Genomic DNA, 20910 nt, shown 5'->3' on the forward strand with positions numbered 1-20910 from the left:
CATACTTTTATATTCATACCATATTTTAAACAGTTTTTCTACACATTTCACTGCCTTTAATCACCATTATACTCTGATTTTAGCTTCAGTTTGACTGAGTCTTTCTGAGATACCAACACGCTGTAGCCATTAGAACAAACAGCACACACAAAAACGTCCTCTCAAATTACTGTTCATTATTTGGGATCTTAGCAAATTAGGGCGTTAGTTACTTGGAATTATATTGTAAATGTAGACACAAAGCACTTTGGTTCACAGTGTAGGTCACTAACGCTCTGCTCATACTGTTACACTATGAAATAAGAAGAACATACATTCAGCCCTTACAAAAGATCCAAACACAACCACACAGCATCGCCAGCAGAGATGGAAAGTTATCTTTATTGAAACTCTAAGACACTTTCAAATTTCCTTTGTCACAGCCCATATGGAGTGTGTTACTTTGCCTAGAGGGAGACATCTGTACACTGTCACTGTGGCTGATGGATAAAACAGCATGACTTTGCTCTCATGAATGAAAGGCTAAGTCTTCTGAGTCAGCACAGTCTTTTCAAAAATGAGAACGGACATCTCTGGCCATGTCTGACCTCTGAGCAGCTGAGTCATGTCCAAAGGCTACACCCAGTAATGCTGCAAGTTCAATCTGACAGAATTTCTGGTGGGCGAGGGCCGTTAATGCCACTACGTACGGGACAATTGATCTTACAAACACACTGTATTTTCTTCTGGTTTATTTTTAACAAAAACAACACAAACAACACAAGGAATAAATGTATATCATTGTACGAGGCCAATTCCTTGCGTCTCAAGGCAATCCTTGTATGCTGACATTTTTTAATACTGGACCCTGTCAGTGAGTTGATGAACAGAGCACTAAATCAGCAGATGTAACGATCAGTCTCAAGGAAAAGTCAATAAAGCAGGCCTGTAGATCAGGTGCAAGTTTATTACTTCTACATTTACATTTAAGTCACAGTACAGAGACAAGGAAAAAGAATTTTTTTTGTTTTCAAAATTTCATATAGTATACAATGTCAATATTTCATTATATGATGGGTTTTCCTATGGCATCACACATATTATTATAAGCCTAGAAACACCTTTAAACATTTTAACCTTTACAAACTACACCTTTAACAGCAAGAAAAATATTTTATGGCACAATAACATCTAGCACCTTAGCATGCCATGTAGGCACACACATGCATATTAAAGATCACTGAGCACTAATCATGAGCTGCAGAGCTGTAGTTTAAGGTTTAATCATACCCTGTCAGTCCATTATTAAGCTTTCAGTGTGAGACAGAGGTGCTCTGGGCAGTGACGTTAAATTACAGTCTGCGTGAGTGCTGAGCAGCCATGCACACTTGCATACACACTCACACATACACACACTCAAACATCCAGTGCACACATACATTATTCACTCAAATATGTAGACACTTCCGAGCACACACAAAGACAAACAGCATAGATTAACATACTGCCGTAGCTTTCTGGTTTAAAAGTGCACTCTCGCATCTTGCCTCTGTGACCCTGTTTCAATCGTCTTGTATGTGAGAGCACTTTGCTGAATCCCGTGAGAATCCTGACAAAATCCCTCTGCATGAATCATTTAGCAGACGCTACACAACACACAACTCTCTGCATGAGCACGCTGCATACATGGATTAGCAGAACACACTCTTATTTATGGCTGTATGTGTGAACAAGACTTTTCTCTTAATCATGTTTTACATAATCACTGAATGTGACATTCCTATGGAATCCAAATTCACTTTGATTTCCTCCCCCCTATTTTTAGATCTATTTTCATGTCATCTGGATTTCTACATTCTTATTCTCATTAAAATCGTCAAAAGTAGGATATATACACTCACCGGCAACTCTATTAGGAACCGAATAGGAACCAGCAACCTGCGCACCTGTACATTCATGCAGTTATCTAATCAGCCAATCATGTGGCAGCAGTGCAATGCAATGCATATACAGTTCAAGAGCTTCAGTTCATGTTCACATCAAACATCAGAACGGGGGAAAATGTGGTCTTGGTGACTGACCATGGCATGGTTGTTGGTGCAACATGGCTCGTTTGAGTATTTCAGAAATTGCTGATCTTCTGGGATTTTCACCCACAACAGTCTCTAGAGTTTACACAGAATAGTACGAAAAACAAACAACATCCAGTGAGCAGCAGTTCTGCAGGCTGAAACACCTTGTTCATGTCAGACGTAAAGGAGAAGGGCCAGACTAGTTAGAGCTGGCTCAGATAACCACTCTTTACAACCGAGGTGAGCAGAAAAGCATCTCAAAACACACAATACATTGAACCTTGAAGCAGATGGGCTACAACAGCAGAAGACCACATCGGATTCTGCGCCTGTCAGCCAAGAACAGGAATCTGAGGTTACAGTGGGCACAGGCTCACCCACACTGAGCAGTTAAAGATAGCTTTTCCAATCTTCAATTTTTTTCCCTTTTCTGATGTTTGATGCAAACATTAACTGAATATCTTAACCAGTATATGTATGATTTTATGAACTGTTGGCACATAATTGGCTGATGAGATAATTGCATGAAAGAACAGGGGTACAGGTCTTAGCAACAAAGTGGACAGTGAGTCTATTTTAAAAAATTACAAAGCTACATCATCTCGTTCTCTTTTAGGAAAACCTGAACAAAATCAGATTAAATAATATATGTGGTTTTTTTAATTATTCCCATATTACATTACAATGTTAAAAGAAAAATTAAAATATTGTTAACTGACAGTGGTAACTGTGATTGTGTGTTTTGCTTCGCTATTTGTACTTGAGAATTTTTCTTTTTCTTTTAACAAAAATGATGTTTCAAGGGTCCTGAGTTACACCTACATCTACTAGGGCTGGGTTATATGACAATATAATATTGTCAAAAATAAATGTTTTATGTCTTTGAATAATTACAAACTGACTAGAAGCACTTTTTCTACAAACCTAAACTTTAATTTTAAAACTTAAATGTTTTATTTTTATAAATACATATTTCACTTATTAAATATAAAAAATAAAAATACATTTATTCTTGTAGTCATCAAATAAAGTATCAAACCTACTGTGTTGCTGGGAAATGTTAACAAACCCATTTATGATACATTTCATGTATCATACAATTGTTTTCAAGAACTGCACTATTTGTGTCATATCACCCGCCCCATACTGTAAGCACAGCCCTTTCATCTGGGTCAGCCCTATTCATCTACAGATTTGGGCAAGAGTTTTTCAATATGCTTTAATTTCCATCTGCTTGACCTTTACGTGTCTGAGCGCGTGCATACATGTGAGTTTATACTTTGCATGTGCGTTTGCCCACAAAAATATTTGCAATCTCCGCCTCTGCGTTTCTGACAGCGACTAGATCTTAATGGCAGCTTCCCAAAGGCATTATGCAACTTAAAAACTGGGTTCTGTATAGCAGCAGGTCAGCAGCCTACACATGGCAGAGAGACAGACAGAGAGAGAGAGAGAGAGAGAGACTGCGGAAGTGAAGAGACGACACATTTGACATCATCCTGTACATACTGGCAAAGTATATGATTTGACTGGTGATAATTAGAGGTGTCCAACCCCATGAGCGCAGCAGATGTAAGCTGATCTAACAGCTGAAAAATGTTCCTATCCCTCCAGTGCTTCTCCTAAACCTAAATTAATCATTTGCACCTGCTAACTTCATCTGTAGTTCAATGATGATACTAACAAGAGTGCTCAGATTCACGTTTACTGTGCATGCATTCACTTTGTTTTTGTACACAAGATTACCTGCTACCTTTAACTGGTAAGCAAAAGAAAAGCTGTGAAGGTCCAAACAATGAAATAAGAAGTAAGTAAATAGACTGAGGTGGAAGTTAAACAGCGGCACAGCGGGTAGCGCTGCGGCCTCACACTCCAGTGTCCCCATTTTGATCCTGAGCTCGGATTACTGTCTGTGTTTGACCTTTGCATATTTCCCCCATGTCCATAGGTGGACTGGCTATGCTAAACTGCCTCTAGTCCCATCCAGGGTGTATCCTGCATCTGGCCAAGACCACGCTAAAACGCTTACCCAAGAAAAATGAATGAATAAATGAATGCAGGATCAGATTAAATACAGTTCCACTTTTATTCCTCACTGTGACATTTACAGTGACATTTCCATCTCCACTGTTAGAACACTGAGATATGATGCTGTTCTGTTGAGGTCTACGAGCCAACGTCAAAGACAAATATATCCTACTACAGGCTAAATACAGAAAACTACTACAGACTAAATACAGAAAACTACTACAGACTAAATACAGAAAAAGTGCTGCACAAAGGCTCAAAGCAATTTGCAAAGAAAATGACAACAGAGGAGTGGTTAATGAACTTCAGCAAAGGGTTAATACATGTTTTTTTTTTCAAATGTGTTGAACAAGAACAAGGCAGCTGTTACCTTTTGTGGTCATTTTACAATGGTGTGAAAAAGCCCTTAGTATTATTCTAAAATTATAGTTCTTCTTATATAATGCACTTAATAATAATACAAAAATGAAACATCATACTGCTAGATGTCTGGAATTTAAATGTGGCCCACATTGAAGTAAAAAAAAAAAAAAAAAAGCCTTTTTAAGGAAAATCTAGGTAATCTACCCACTACACATTACACAGGTAATCTACACTACACATCTACACACTACACAACTCCTAATTCGAATAATGCACAGTGCCTCTGGGAAAAAGAAGTCATTTTCATTCACAAATTATAACAACACAGTAATTTGCAGAACATAACTTTATTCAACTCCTGAACCACATGCTCTGTGGAACTTTCTGGTGAGCTTTCTATCTTCTATCTAATGTGACTGGGTAAGCAAGCTATGTTTCAAAACAACAATGTCTTTCCCAAATCAGAACCACTGATTATAGTGGACAATGATAGCCATCTAATAATATTTTTTCAAATTTAGTTTTTGGGTTATTTACATTAAAGAAATTGTAGAAATGTTTGCTGGACAAGCTATCAGAATCTATTATTCTGATGTAGTCCTAATGTAGAAAGGTTTAAGAATGAGGAAAAATATGCACAATGAACATACAAGTTAATATAATATTTTTTGGAGACCCCAACAGAGATATGATGGTTTGAACATTTGTTTTAGGCAACTGATTAGGCAGGAATAAACCCTAGATGGGACTTCTGTCCATCACAGGGTACCACACACACACACACACACACACACACACACATATACACTCACTAACCAATTTATTAGTAACCACTGTACATCTGTTCATTCATATAAATATCTAATAAGCCTATCATGAGGCAGCAGCTCAGTGCAGAAATGCACATAGTCATAGGTCAAGAGTGTCAGTTAAAATTAAGATCAAACATCAGATTGAGGGAAAGTGATCTCAGTGACCTTGACCATGGCATGGTTGTTGGTGCCGGATGGGCTGGTTTGAGTGTCTCAGAAACTGCTGATCTCCTGGAATTTTCACAGATAAATGTCTCTATACTTTACACTAGAGAATGTTGTGGGGGGAAAAAAAACACACAAATACACCAGTAATCAGTAGTTCTGTGAGTGGACATATTTTGTTAATGACGGAGGTCAAAGGAGAATGGACAGACTTGTTGAAACTGATAGGAAGGGTATGGTAACTCAATAACTGCTCTTTACAACAGTTGTGAACAGAAAAGCATTTCTGACCACAGTGTTACCCAGTTTTAGAATGGGGTTCCTAATAATTTAGTCATTGAGTGCGTGTATATAAATGTTCACTCACACCAAATAGCCAAGCCACCTTCTGGCATGTTTTTGAAAGGTGAGAAGAAACCAGTGAACCCAGAGAAACCCCAAATGAACACAGGTAGAACATGCTCTAAACTCCACACAGACAATAACTCAAGTTCTGGATCAACCCAGTGTCCCTGGAGCTGTAACGCAGCAACTTTACCTTCTGCACCACCATGCCACCCTGTTTTTATTTTTTTCTACAGAACCACAAATGGTTCCTTTTCAGCATTGCTCTAAAGAACCTTTTTTGGCACTTTTATTTTTAACACACACTGGCACAGACTGCATCACACACGTTCTGTAAAACATACGCGATTTTAGGCCCAATAATGTTATACATCTTGCCCATTACATCTTTCAAATCAAACCTAAAAGCCAAAAAGCCATCTTCTTGCCAGAAGCTGTATGATGTGGCAAATGTTCTGATGGTTTGTTTCCTACCTTCTGTGTTCTGTGTTGTTACATGGTCTGCTGTTTGAACGATATTGTAAAGCAACCTCGAGTTTGAAAATGTACTCTACATGAATGAAATCTACAAGTAACTCTGTTAAATTGAATTAAATTTGTTCACTACAACGTATTTATACCACTGTTGGTTAGATGAGATTACAGGGCGTACAGGGACAAGTAGGGGGAACAGACAACAAAGATGTTATTAATATTATTATTATTATTATTATTATTATTATTATTATGTCAAGTTCGCTGTTACTATCCACAGAACATACTAACACGTACTCATGAAGAATAGCAGTTTACAACTAGACTTCTCATAGAGACGCAGAATATTATCGGTGTGTGACAGAAGCTTTCATAGATATTATTTCATCTGTACAGTATGTTGGTAATTCATCTCCTCTCCTGTCTTTCAAATGCTATGGTATTGCTTTCATTAGTGAGCTCATGTGCATCTAAATAAAAAATAAGACTAGTAGAAACAAGCAAAGAACACAATCGAATCTAAATCTGATTACAACTTCTTCTCACTGATAAATTGTGACAGCAGAAGCTGATTCGTGGAATCACCCAACAAGGATCTGAATATTTTTCCTTATCATGTTTGATATTACACAGCAACTGCCTAAAACGGTGCTGTCATTAAATTCAGCTTTAAGTGTTTATGTGTTTTTCAGAAGGAATAAAACACAACGGGCATGCTGTTATAGCAGAGTTACTGTTACCACCCCTAAAGAGCATCTTTTACCAGTGTCTCGCGCTTTTTCTCTCTATTTTGAAGTTACACAGAAACCACAAAACACAAATGTCCTTGTTTCCCGTGGAGGAAAACAGCTTTACCTCTATTACAAAGTACTGACTCTTGAGATTCTTTACATACATTAAATAACAATTATATATTTTTGTTTGTTAAATAACAACACGGTTTTTAATCTATTTATTATTAGCCATAAATTATGTGGAGCATCTGCCATACAAGTCCATGTGAAGTATTATCCATCCACCCATTTTCTGTAAATCTTATCCTGCACAGGGTCGTGGGGTAACCTGGAGCCTAGGCCAGGGGACTCGGGGCTAGAGGTCTGCTACCCAGCCCGATTTTTCACAAATGGGTTCAGGTTTGTAACTAAATAATAAAATATATATTTTAAATATTAATAAATATATTTAACGCGACTTTTTTCACGCATGTGCTTCCGCTCCCGCACATGCTTTCTGTCACAACTCGTGAGTGAATTTAGCTAGTTAGCTAGTTGTACGCAATGAGTAAGATAAAGCAAAAAATTATTAAGGGAGAACTTATTACAGTGCCAGATGATGCCGGGAAAGCTGCACTGGAAGAATTATGACCTTGTTGTTACAACGAATAAAGAGCGCAGTGCTTACCTGAAGTGTAGGGCTTGCAAAGCTGTTTTTTGTTGCTGTTTTTTTGCAAAGCAAAGTTTCATAACTGCTAATTATGTTTTCTCTCTTTTGTTCTTGTGTGCTGAGGGGGTGCTGTGCCTTGATGAAATTGTCTTTGTTTACATGTTTTTATTTTCTGACTGTTGCATGCAATCCTGAAATACAGCATATTGCAAAAAGTTTTTTGGTGTGAGAAACCGATTTCGGATTCGGTTGTAAAATTGAACAGTACTGGTAGGGTCGGGTAAAACAATCTTGGGTATGGGCTTCAATTTAAAGCCTGTGCAGACCTCTACTCGGGGCACAAGGCAGGGGACACCATTACACACACAATTTGGAAATGCCAATCAGCCTACAAACGCATGTCAGGAAAGTCATGAAGCATGAGGAGAACATGCAAACTCTGTGCACACAGGGTGTGAGGCACACACGCTAACCACTAAACCACCATTCCCCCCTTACTATAGAAATGAAAACATAGAACAAGTGCATTAATATAAACCTGTGATTTGCCTAGCACCCTAACTGCTGTCTGAGATGCTGTTATAGAAAATTAACCAACACCTTCTGACTAATTAAATTCAAGAATTTAACAGAACTGTTCAGGTGTGAATGTATTCAGTGGTCAGCTCGTAAGCCATTTCACGCTAATCTCCTGTATCCTTACAAAGCCTCTAGCAGTAGACTGATTGTGGATCCATGTGGATGCTTTTCAGAGTGAATTCATGCCCTTTTATGCCTCCTTTCTCCATCATAAACACCTAGTTTACAAACTTGCATTAATCCAGGCCTGAATGGCAACATGGTAGCAAACGCACAAATACTAAGCTAGCACTACAGTCACGTTATCTTTGGAGCCCAGTGCAGTGATGATAATAATGACCCTCCTCCATGCACGTCTGTGCTTTCTGCTCTAACACCTCACTCATCAGAGGGACTAATCTAGCTGATGGTAAAGCATGAAGAACGTTACAGAATTAGGCCAGTGTTTTTATATCAGAGACATCTAGCCGAGCGTTAATAAGACCACCTCAGAGAAGAATGGGGATGTGCCAATGTATAAAGAGCTCAACAATGTGCTCAGAAATACAGGCGCCAGAAAAACCACATGGTCTGTTTCCAAAAACAACAGTAAATTATTAAATGATTGTTTCAAATACTGCCTTTATTCCATGCTTACAGAAATATTTTTGTTGCATAAATAATGTTGTGTATTAAAGACAGACTTAGATGATTTGATAGACCTAAACACTATGTCATAGACATGTCATATACATAGGCATATGTCATAGATATCTCATAGATATTTCAGACACATCATAGATATATGTCATAGACATGTCACATAGACACATCACACTATGTCACTGCCACTTGTGTGATATTGATTTTTCCGTGCTTTGTTCCATTTTTAAAAATTGGAATAATCTATGTAATTGTCCTGAACTGATAGGCTAAAGAAGACAGGAAACTGACCATTTCCACCATTTCAGGTTTAATGAGTACGGAAAGGCATGATAACATTACCAGCTGTGCAGTTGGAAACTGCTTGCCGGTGTGAGGAGAGCAAACATTTAGCATATTTAATCACTTTTTATTTGTCATCAGCATTAACATTATTTCTAAATTGTTAGAAAGTTAGGTCTATTTAATCTTTGTAAGGTCAAAACCTTCATACGTTTTTCTAAAAAAAAAAAAAAAAGGAAAGTGCTGTTTTTGACCAAAATTAGCCAAAATTGTTCAGTGGCATCAGTAATAAATAGTTACCTGATGTTAAACGTATACTCATATGAGTATACTACGATGTTAATTTGCAGAGCTCCTACGTAAAACGTGTAAAGGGTAGCAGGCCTGGTAATATAATATAGACTCCTATAATCAGAGCGAACGTCACTGGATGTTGTGGCAGTGTTGTATCATGTAGGGATGAGCTCAAGCCTAATTATGAGATATTAAATGATGTGTATAAAGCTGAGACATGATAAGATCCGCAGATATAAATGGCAGGCATAGTCATGTGCAGGGTTAGGAGGGTTACTTTAAAAATGTATTCCATTACAGTTAAAATTACGTCATAAAAAATGTAATCGGTAACGTAATCCAAGTATCACAATATGAAAGTAATGTAATCTGCTTACTTTTGGATTACTTCATGATCACGTATGTAAATAAAGTCGAGAGAAAAGCAAAATGAAACAACAGCAACATCACAAAAGCATTTCAGAGAACAACTTCAGAGTTTCATCTGAAGTTATGACGGAAATGAGAAGTGACAGTGGAGCACTTATCTGCAAGGACACTGACCAATCGAAAATCTGAAGATTGAAAATATTATTAATTTTCATAATTTTGCAACTTGATCTTAGAAGCGTTGTTATATAGTATGTCCTTACTAAACACGTTAGTATTTGTTTAAAAATTTGATTCAGCAAAACATTCAGTTCTTTGTACATTCTTTATACATTCAAATTTCATTAACTAATGTTAACAAGTACAAGGAAAAATGTCATTACCATCACACACAACAATACAAAAGTCTACATCATCTACATGTACATTAGGCTTTTTCAAAACAGGCTGTGATCTTTCCTCCTTTCCCTGATCGACCTTGGGGGGTTTGCGGGAGTTTCCCTTTAGTGGCTTTGACAGTAGGCATCCCGTGTACCGGGAATGGATGGAGTGGGGTGACCGTGGGGAGGAGTCGTGTTCATTTCCACCGAACTACAGGACGTTCCCAGCTAATGCAGCACAACTGTGATCATGCAAATTGTGATCATCCAAATCAGGGCATTTCAAAGCACTAACTAACACTAAATAATTTTAGCTAAGCTACCTGACATGATTTCCGTGCTTAAATGCTTCTTTAAATTAGATCTCGAGTCCTTTCGATAAAGACAGCATCTTCACAGCTGGTAGTCTGATAGCTTGCACTGTACCGTAATGTTGTTGTTTCCATTTTCTCCTTTATAGACAAAATAATTTCAAAATATCCACGACCGTAATGCAGTTTTTCCAGCGGGCATCATTGTGATACACAGCCGTTTCATCATGCCTCTAGAGCAGAATGATTAGAGACAGATGTTATTTACGCATGCACCAGGAGGTAGCTCACGTGAGTCACGACTGGCAAGACAGAACCAGAGCTATAATCAAGCAGCTCTCTATATTTTGCGTTATGTCAAATGATTAATTTCTTTGGTTTTAAATGAAAAAATTGCAATCCTGATAATATTCTCATTTTTACAAAATCTACCTGTCATCAGATTACGTTGTTTTTTGATGTAACTGTAACGGATTACAGTTACCAGTTTTTTGTATCCTGATTACCTAACTGTGTTACGTGTACTCCGTTACTCCCCAAGCCTGGTCATGTGCAGATCTGGAAAACAATATACACCATAGAAAAATCCAACTTATTTAATGGGAAATACTGACCAGCTGCTGGACACAGTGTTGGAGAACTGGCACTTTTATATATTCCTATATAGAATATAAAGAGGCTAAAGAGATGCTCGGTCTGCAATGCAATAATCAGTAACCGTACCGGTAAAACTGTAAAATGCTACGTTAAACCCAGACCCAGTCCTTGAACCACATCAGGAGCAGAACTATATCAATAAACATCATAAATATCTTTAAATGTTATAAATCTTTAAATCAGCAGGCCCGAAGGGAGGTTGTTTGGTCAGTGTCAACTTAAAAACAGCATGAAATAGAAATCATAATGCATGTTTGTACTGCAGTGTGACATATTTCCGAGCGAAACAGGCTCAGCGCTTTCCCTGGAGGATAGCTGGGAAGAGGGGGAGGCGAAACATGACATGATATTATTAGTATTATTTCTATATACCAGTCTCTTATGTCTCTTCTTTCTTATAACTTTTATAGCATGTAAAGATTAAAAAATTGTAAATGTCTATATGTGTCTTTGCACATTATAAACAATATTCATTTGGTCCTATTTTGAAGACATTCTGGAACATTTTTACTTATAAATGTGGCATACATCATATATCCCATGCATGTCCAATATGTGGGCATGTGACTATAACTAGAGCTCAGAAATTTTGTAGATTAACTCTCTACTGTTTGTGTGCATATAACTGCTGCCTTATCTCCTGCATATGATCAAAGGTTTGACAAAGAAAAAATTCTTAATATATGATTTGATTAGATTGATTCACTGCATGTTTGCTGATTCATTGTTCTTGACTGAGAACATGTATTTAAAGGTTAATCACAATTAACAATCATGATCAGTTTAAATAATGCGACAGGACTGGCTATGGTAACTATACAACTGGTTTGGTATATAAAGTTATCTTTAGATTTTTCACTCTGTAATCACAGGATTTGCTTTTAACCTTTATTTATGTCTATGTATGTTGTTTTGTCTTTGCTTCATCTTTAATGAGCAACATTTTTGTTGTACCATATAACCACTCACGATGAAATCTAATATCTATCAATATCACAGCTGAGAAACTATTAAGGTTGACTAATGCATTGTATCACAAGAAGACATTGTTGGCATAATAACAATTATGATTTGGGGCAAACTATTACTCACACACACACACACACACACACACACACTTAAAGGCAGATAGGCAACTGCATTTCTAATTTCAATTTTTTTGTGCGTTTCAAGTCCGAAATGCCCGACTAAGTTTCCTCTGAATACTAAAAAAAAAGTTCTGGCCCTTCATCCAAACCGAAAAATCAATAAACTTATAGTTCTGCCATCTGTCATTTCATAGTTCATAGTCTATCTGCTTTTAGTTTCTCCAAAAGCATTTGGGAACAAAGGATGATGGAGTAAATAATCCATCTCGTTCACATTCATTACGAACTGTAACTGTACTTCATGTGCATCTTGTTAGTCACTGCTGATTGCATGTTCCAGCTTTGCTGACAGCGCACTGAAAATATCAGCCCAAATGGAGATCAAATCGAGGGGCTTTTCACGCTGTGTAATCACCTGACACGACTGTCACCGCATGAATCTACACTCTGGGCTAGAAAGAAATCAGCCCTAGTGTTGCTTCTTCATATCATTCTGGTTATTTTATTTACGACCATTTGTGTTACTGTTAATTATTACAGATGTCCTTCTTACACTACATCCTCACTGGTACACCTTCCTACCCTTAATATACACGGACAATGATGACATAAATTACAAAACACAATTACAACTAATGATGAATGAGAAAGACAGCGCCTGAGCAGGAAAGCACCTGATAAGAACAAACGAGTAGTGACAGAGGTCATGACCACCAGGTTCAACCTGTCACCTATGGCAGTGAATTAGTCATCAGGACAAATCTGTTGGTGTGATTAGAGCTTTCTACACACTCCATTCCCCACACTGGTGCTCTTGAAAAAGCATGAGTGTCATGGTCATGACGCTATGGCTGACTCATCGCTTCCAGAACGTTTATTGGATAAAGACGAGCAGGAAAATTTAATGAAAGAGGGCAGAAGGTCCAAACAAGATTTGGAAGACCAAGTGGTGCAAGACAATTCTCCCAGATGAATATCCATGCCAAACACTGATTCAGTTATTGTTTGCAAACCTAATTTTCCTTAACAGTGTATTTCAGTCAACTAGCTTCAGAATGAGACACGTTATCAAATTGAAGCTTTTGTTTATAGTGTGCTTGAGGTGCCAGACCCAGAGGCATATGAGGAGAGATGAGAACTGGGATCTGGGTATCTAGGTCTCTAAGATCTAAATCTGTCCTTTGAGTGGGAATGTTAGTGACATGTGCACAACCTTCTAAAGCAATGTTTAAACCAGACTTCAAAATTGAGGGTGTTCTGACTCTAATATGCAATCTGTTGTTAAAGTGTAGTTTGTAGCACATTTCTTTGTATATCACCCTTTTTTTAGGACAAGGTTCATACTGGAAAGGAAAAGTAGGCATTACATTACAGCAAACAGTAAAACAATCTGGACCTTCGCCATACTGTAGAAAATAGCTGTCATTTTACAGGTATTTTAATAGTAGCTGGTGCTGGTTATTTCTCTGCAATATTTTACTGTTAAAGTTCCATGAAATGGCTTCATAGCTGTGATTTGTTTCCGTACGTTGACGTACTTCATTTTGCAACAGGGAGTCGGAGTGATGGCATGTTGAACAGCCAATAGCGTTCAACATATGCAACGCCCCCATGCTGAATCTATATATACTTGACAGCGACTTAGCAAACCAGCTAAATGTGGAGAAGAGCGAAGAGTTTAATGTGACCAAATGTGAGTTTTCCGACTGCTTTTGCTGCTAACAATTTAAAATGCTGCTGCTGCAGAATTAAAATAGAATTGCTACTGAAGAGCAAATCCAGCCCTGGAGCTGGGACATATACATTTCTAAAGAGCATTTAATTGGACCAACACAATGATTTGCATAAATATGCATCATTTAAAAAGTCATTTTTTTACATATACTATTGTATTGGTGCCCATAACACTCAAGGACAAGTACAAAAAGCTCTAAAACACCAATGTGGATTTAAGGGGCACTTTAAATACTATGCATTGTGGGAAAATTTGTAGCTTTAGAGTGGGAGTGTACAGTAAATTACTAAAAAATGCACTGCATCCTAGGATGATTGAGCGATTGACCACTATGTGTATTCCTGCTTGCCACAGTAGTGAGTTTTAGTTTTTAGTGAGTTTTTTCTATTTAAAAAAATAAATAAAGTCTTGTTCTCGACATCAGTATTCACTTTGATTTGCGGAGATAAAAAGTGACTGATCCCTTTTATTAAACTACATCTGTTGCCTTCCTGTTGAAAATTTAACATTAAATAAAAATGTTGATATAAGCTGGTATAGTGATTTAAAATCAAAAGAGACATTTCTGAGAATTTGTGACTGTAAAGTACAATTGTAAAATGTAACAATAAACTACAATATGCATTTGGTAGCAGTTGCCACTAAAGTGCTCGATACTAACAATAGCACACTGTATAATAGTTACGCTAATTGTTACAGTAAATTTCTGTTATTTCACTACACAGCAATATTTCCTGTCAACTGTGCCACCTGTATTTTACTGTCAAATTTACAGGTAATATTTTTCCAGTGTGTGCTTAAGTACAGAATTAGTGAAAACTGAACCAAGGCTGCATCTAGCTGAGTTTATTAGTAGCATGGAATGCATACAGTATATTAGGTTTTATTCATTCATTCGTTCATCTTCGGTAAGTGCTTTATCCTGGTCAGGGTCATGATGGATCTGGAGAAGGGGCTAGGCGATATGACAATATTATATCGATATCATAATAAATTAGTTCACAATACGCTTTTCTGCGATATCATGGATATCATGATATTTTTATTAAATTGTTTAAAATGTTTGTTTTAATAATTACTAACTGAATGGAATTAGCTGATGTAAAAAATTTGACTTAAAATATTTAAAAAAAATTCTTTTTATAAATAAAAATTAAATTAAATTAAATTAAATTAAATTAAATTAAATTAAATTAAATTAAATTAAATTAAATTAAAGAATGATTTAAACTGTGTTATTACATTTATTAATTAGTACTAAACAAACATATTATTATTTATAACAGTTTATAAAAATGCAACACTACAGTATTGCTGGCTGTTTGTATGCAAACCGATATATATCATGATACATATCGTGTGTCCTTGAAGTGTCCTTGAAAATTGTGATGTGATATTTTTGTCACATCGCCCAGTCATAATCTGGAGCCTATCCAGAGAACACCTAGGGGCAAATCAGAGTCACCAATCCACATACTATCATGTGAAAGGAAACCAGAGAACCTGGAGCAAACCCACATGAACACAGGGAGAACATGCGAAACCCCACAAAGACAGAAACCCGAGCTCCAGATCAAACCGGGGACACTGGAGCTGTGATGCAGCAACATTATATTATTATATATTAGGTTTTAGATGAACTTCATGATCTGTATGATATTAAGAGTGTGTAGATAAATTCTACTTTGAACATTTTTCTTTTTGGTTGGCATATATGGGTTGGGACGGTGTTTGAAATCAAACCCACAAGCATGGGTGTGGTTCATTTCACACCATTCACACCGTAGTGGAGCTGGGAAAGCTCCAATACGCAATCTGTTGTGAGTGTGAGGTCAAAGTAATTTATTTCACAGGTCACACTGGAACATACTTTCATCTTAAAATTTCAACTTATAATATTTAAATTGAATGTCCACTTCATTTACTCAGTTAATCATCTTGAAGCATTTTATCCAGTAACTCTTTGAGATTACAGGCAAAACCACTATTCAAATTTATCATGATATTGTAACATTCAAATCTGCTGCTTCACTTTCAAAGTACTATAAATAGTTTTTGATGAGTTACTCCTGGGTGATACAACAAACAAAAACTTTCTGAAATTATATAGATAGATAGATAGATAGATAGATAGATAGATAGATAGATAGATTATTCACAATATAAACAAAAACTTTCTGAAATTATATAGATAGATAGATAGATAGATAGATAGATAGATAGATAGATTATTCACAATATTTTCACATTTAAACTTAAAACTAAGCATTAAGAAATGCACATATTGATTATCAATAACAAATTATGTGTTATATTACATTGTGATATGATTTTTGATACATTGCCCAGGCCTATTACCCTGCAAAGACTGCACTCTTTTTATTTTTTAAGAAAACAGATATAACATTTTTTTTATCCTTTCTTATTTGTTGTTAATTTGGAGAACATTTAGCACAATTCATTTTATTTATACCAACAATACCAAAATTAATATTCAAAAAAACTGACTCATCCTTACAAACTTCTAGTTAAGAATGTAAGTCTAGACCCCCAGACAAGTCCTTTTCATATATATTTAATAGAGAAATGCACTGCAAATATTAGAACTGACTTAGATACTCAACAAGTTGTATTTAAAAAGTGTCTTTGTAAGGAATTTATCTGTACACTAGACACAGCACCTCGATGGAATCCTCCTCTGCAAACAGTGCATCATAATACAGTACTATGGCCTGTACCCTCTTGACATTTACAAATCTCCACCACCCCTTTTATGCACATCATTCAGTGAGCTCGCTATTTTAATCATAAAATAAACACACCATAGTCAGTGGCCTGAAACTCATCACTGACGAACCATGCCTAGCTGTCCCTACTGTTATTCTAGCGCATCCTTCATTGTAGTGATGCAGCACCACAGCTCATACTGCCTCTGTCTACTCGCTTCTTCCTCTATCTAACTCTCCCAACCTCCTGGTGGGTTTCCCCCTCTCATTAATATGTGCTTGGTGGCTTATCTAAGGGTCACCCTGATCGATCTTTCAGAGTCTGGTCTACTTAAAGTCTCTAAGTGGCTCAGCACAAGTGTAGAAATAAGTGCAGAAAACAGAAGTTAATTAATCAGAAGTCTCTATGCAATAAATGTTTGTATAGTTCAGGAGCTGTTGAAATACTCTTAAAATGATTTCATATGGCACTTGACACTGTCTTGAGGAAGCTAAAATTGTGATCAAGAATCATACACGTATGCACTTTCCAAAAAAAAGCATGTTACATGCTACAACCATTTTGGCGTTCTGCAGCTTTGCAAGTTAAACTGGATGTAAGATTTTGCAATTGCAAAAAAGCTCAAACACTGTCAGTCCTGAAACCTTTTTGCTATTATAGTATAATATCAGCCTCTTTCCCTCTCTTACTCCCATCTCTCACACTCACTTACTCTCTCTCTCTCTCCTGATTGGCTGCTGGCTCTTGCCTGTCACAGTGTAGTCAGACTTCTTTCGTTCAGGCGTGTTGAGACATGATGACTTTTGCGTATGATGTATGCATACACATATCCAAACAATTCCTACCCGACAGCTCTGAAACAGCTCAGACTGTGATTTACTATTACATGATTGTCAGGATTACTCACGAGCATCATAATATAAGGCATTTTTCTCTGCGTACTCAATAATCATGTTTATTCATTTAAAAAAATTGTATGCACTGTAGCTTTACCAAATAGATCATTTTGTGCAAGAGTTTATAAATAGGTTTATTTATGCACATATTTCTAAATGTATGGACATAAAAAAAACACTTCCCATCCTTTCAGTCAGCTGTATCTTTGCTCCTATTGCAGTAGGCATTTTCCAGAGGTAACTTTAATATCCAAATTGGAGACAGAAATGCTGCCACTGAGATCTAGTTATTCAATCAAGTCCTTCCACGGTGCACAGTGACACCAGAACATTATGCATGTGAAGTGAAAACACTTCCAACCACACTTGCTCAGGTAGTGCCAGACAGTAACAAACAGTAGGTTATTAGTAATATTCTCATTATTGATATTATTAATATGTTATGTTATGTTGCACTTGCACAATAAAACTGTAGCCCACAGCTATGAAAAAAAGCACCATGCATGTGCCAATGACATGCTTACGTACATGCAAGAAATCAGTGTTTACTTCTCATGAAAGACAACAGTGCTTCTCCTTGGTTGAAACTGCCTGCCAGCCAGCCATGATGACACTCCATTTCTCCTCTTAACGCTCTGCAATCAGGCAGGTTTAACCACAAGCACTCGGGACAGGCTTGAACATGTGCAGCAACACCTAATCAGAGGACAATCCATCCACATGTATGGAATATAACAGCTGTGACATCCGCGACATTCAGCCAGCACTGGCCTTGGCAGCGATTATCTCTTTCTCTTCATTGATCCGTTCAGCTCGCGCTACTGGAACAGCAGCAGCACTGAATATTCAGTCAGTGTGTAAGATGTTTTCATGCTCTTTGGCCATTACGGACACAAACCCGAGGTCGTGATGTCAGGAGCATGTGTTCATTTCTGTCATGTGTGCAGTTTTACAGAGCTGTGTGAGTGGAGCGTTTCTGGGTTACAATGCCATTTCCGCACTGAACAGCGCGTCACGAGCCGGCCTGTCGCTAGGCAGAGACTGCAAGAACATGTCGCTTACCTGCACCCTTCGACAGCCTCCTCACATTTCTTGCGCTCGTGCGCTCTGGTCGTCCGGCAAGGATGCACCGTTACGTTTTCGCCAGCGCCATATTCCCGCTCTATTCCCGGTCCGGTCCTGATGCGAAGACAGCAGCCTACATCCGGGCTGTTGCTACGCAGCGCGAGCGCACGGGGAAGCAGAGCACCTGAGACGGGCGGCGCGACGCACGCCGGGATAGACTGCAAATCACGGCTCGTCACGACAACACGCCAGCTTTAGCCTATAGCGACAGAGGGGATTTGGCTGCCTCGCTTTTGCTAAGTCACGGTCACGGCCGGAACTTGTGTGCGAGACACTGACAGCCGTAACCACGGCATCATGAGCAGGTGTGGCTGTGTGACTAGGACACGCCCCTCGGTCTCCAAACCCCGCCCCAAAACGCACACTACCGTAGCCTATAGGCTAGCATGTCAAATAATACAGTAGCTCAATTCAGGTGGTGTGACCTAATATTCTGACTGTCTTTACTATAGTACTATGTGGTTTCAATTATTGTATCCATAACTGTCTACTATTTAATATAGTATTTAGTAGGCTATTTGTTGCTTCATAAAACCGCGTACTTTTCTAGTACAACAAAATAACCTAATAGCATCGTAGTATCCAGTTAATGTAGCAAATATTTTACATAATACTGCAGTATGAAGTTAGAAATATAGTTATATAATGGACCAGCAATATTAGCTGGTCTACTATAGTACTTGTGAATAAGGTAGTATATAATTTAAGGCTTGACCATAATAACACAGCAGTACTAGCTCATATGTACTATGTAGTACGGTAGTGTGCATATACAGTAAGCCTAATTACCAGTTATAAGATAGATAGATAGATAGATAGATAGATAGGAAGTACAATAAATAAGTAGCCATAATTGTTTTCTTTCCTATTATTATTCCTATTAGTATGCAGTATTTGGTGTACCCAGGCTACTGCTTAATCCTAAACATGTAAACTGTTTTAGCCTGTCCTTCACATGGATGCAGTGAGTGTGAATGTAGCCACTGTGGGGCAGTACACACACATCTGTCCAAAGCAGATGTTTGTTAAAGGTGTTAGGAATGCCTGTTCCTTTCTAAGAATTGGACAGATATGTGATTCCGCGATTAGGACTGTGTCCCATTGATATTACATTTAGAAATATCTGTGCAAAGTAAAGTAAATGACATTTTTTTATCATAGGTAAAGTGTCCTTCAAGACAACATATGTGTATGTTTAAGATAACTTCTACAGCACCTAGAAAACACCGTTTTGCCTGTTCAAACCCCACTATAACTACCCTTTTCCTTCAAATCATCAATTATTTAAATCAATAGAATACTTCAGACATCTTATTATGTTTGCATTCCTGTGTGAATGCGTTTAACATCTCATGCTTGAACCATCAGTTTCCATGACTCAGCTATCATAGGTTATGAAAAATGTAGGCTACATTTTAATTGTAATTTTTATATTCACCTTACCTGAACACATTCATTCCTGTAAAATATATGACATATTCCACAAATTACATGTTCAAAAGAAAATGGCATCATCTGAATTTCCTGAAGATTATGGGAAGAAGAAAAGTAAGTTCTCTCATCGTGTTTTCTCTATTTTCAGTGATACTGTGATATCCACATATTAAGTCCCTTTTTAAGTTCTGTTACACCAACTTGTAGATTAAAGGTAAATAATACATTTTTAAAAATACTGTTTCAATACTGTCATTTAACAGCAAAATGCAGTCATTGCCAGCAAAGAAACTTTGTAATAAATTATATTGTTGCCTGAAATGGGTACATTGTCTGAATGGTTAAATACACATTTTCATACTTTCAATGTTGAAAAACTACTTTAAAAAATAAATAAAGTTATATTTTTAGGAATTGCAAGGGCTAAATGGCATCCCAGTCGATCCCAGATGATTCCAGATGATTCCAGATGAAAGCTGTGGTGCCAAATAGATTTTATTTATTTTATTAATCCACTCCTTAGTAAGTGTGCATTCAAATAGGTGAGCTAAAAGATTTTAGCTAGATTTCAGGATATTGGGAGCTAAGTGTGGTTCCCTGTATACAGCATATCTGGAGTTGTCCACCACCCAATGATACCCAACTCACTGCTGAATCATTGCTGATGAAAGGAAGCTGAAGTGTGCAGATAAACACAATTTGTGTTAGTCAAGTCGCAGCACAGAGCGGCCTGACACTCATCATTAGTGTCCTATGTACACCACTGTCAT

The 20910-nt window shown here is 37.4% G+C and overlaps 1 protein-coding gene across 1 annotated transcript in view; it reads right to left on the reverse strand.

Annotated features, from left to right (window-relative positions):
* pak5 (p21 protein (Cdc42/Rac)-activated kinase 5) overlaps positions 1-19016 on the reverse strand; it is a 65340-nt gene extending 46324 nt beyond the window's left edge. Inside the window, exon 1 of the mRNA XM_026944624.3 lies at positions 18644-19016. The gene's annotated coding sequence lies outside the window, so the exon portion shown is untranslated. The remainder of the gene's footprint in view (positions 1-18643) is intronic.
* Positions 19017-20910: the final 1894 nt, after the last annotated feature.

The sequence above is a fragment of the Pangasianodon hypophthalmus genome, chromosome 19 (genome assembly GCF_027358585.1).
Source record: "Pangasianodon hypophthalmus isolate fPanHyp1 chromosome 19, fPanHyp1.pri, whole genome shotgun sequence".
NCBI classification, from domain to species: domain Eukaryota; kingdom Metazoa; phylum Chordata; class Actinopteri; order Siluriformes; family Pangasiidae; genus Pangasianodon; species Pangasianodon hypophthalmus.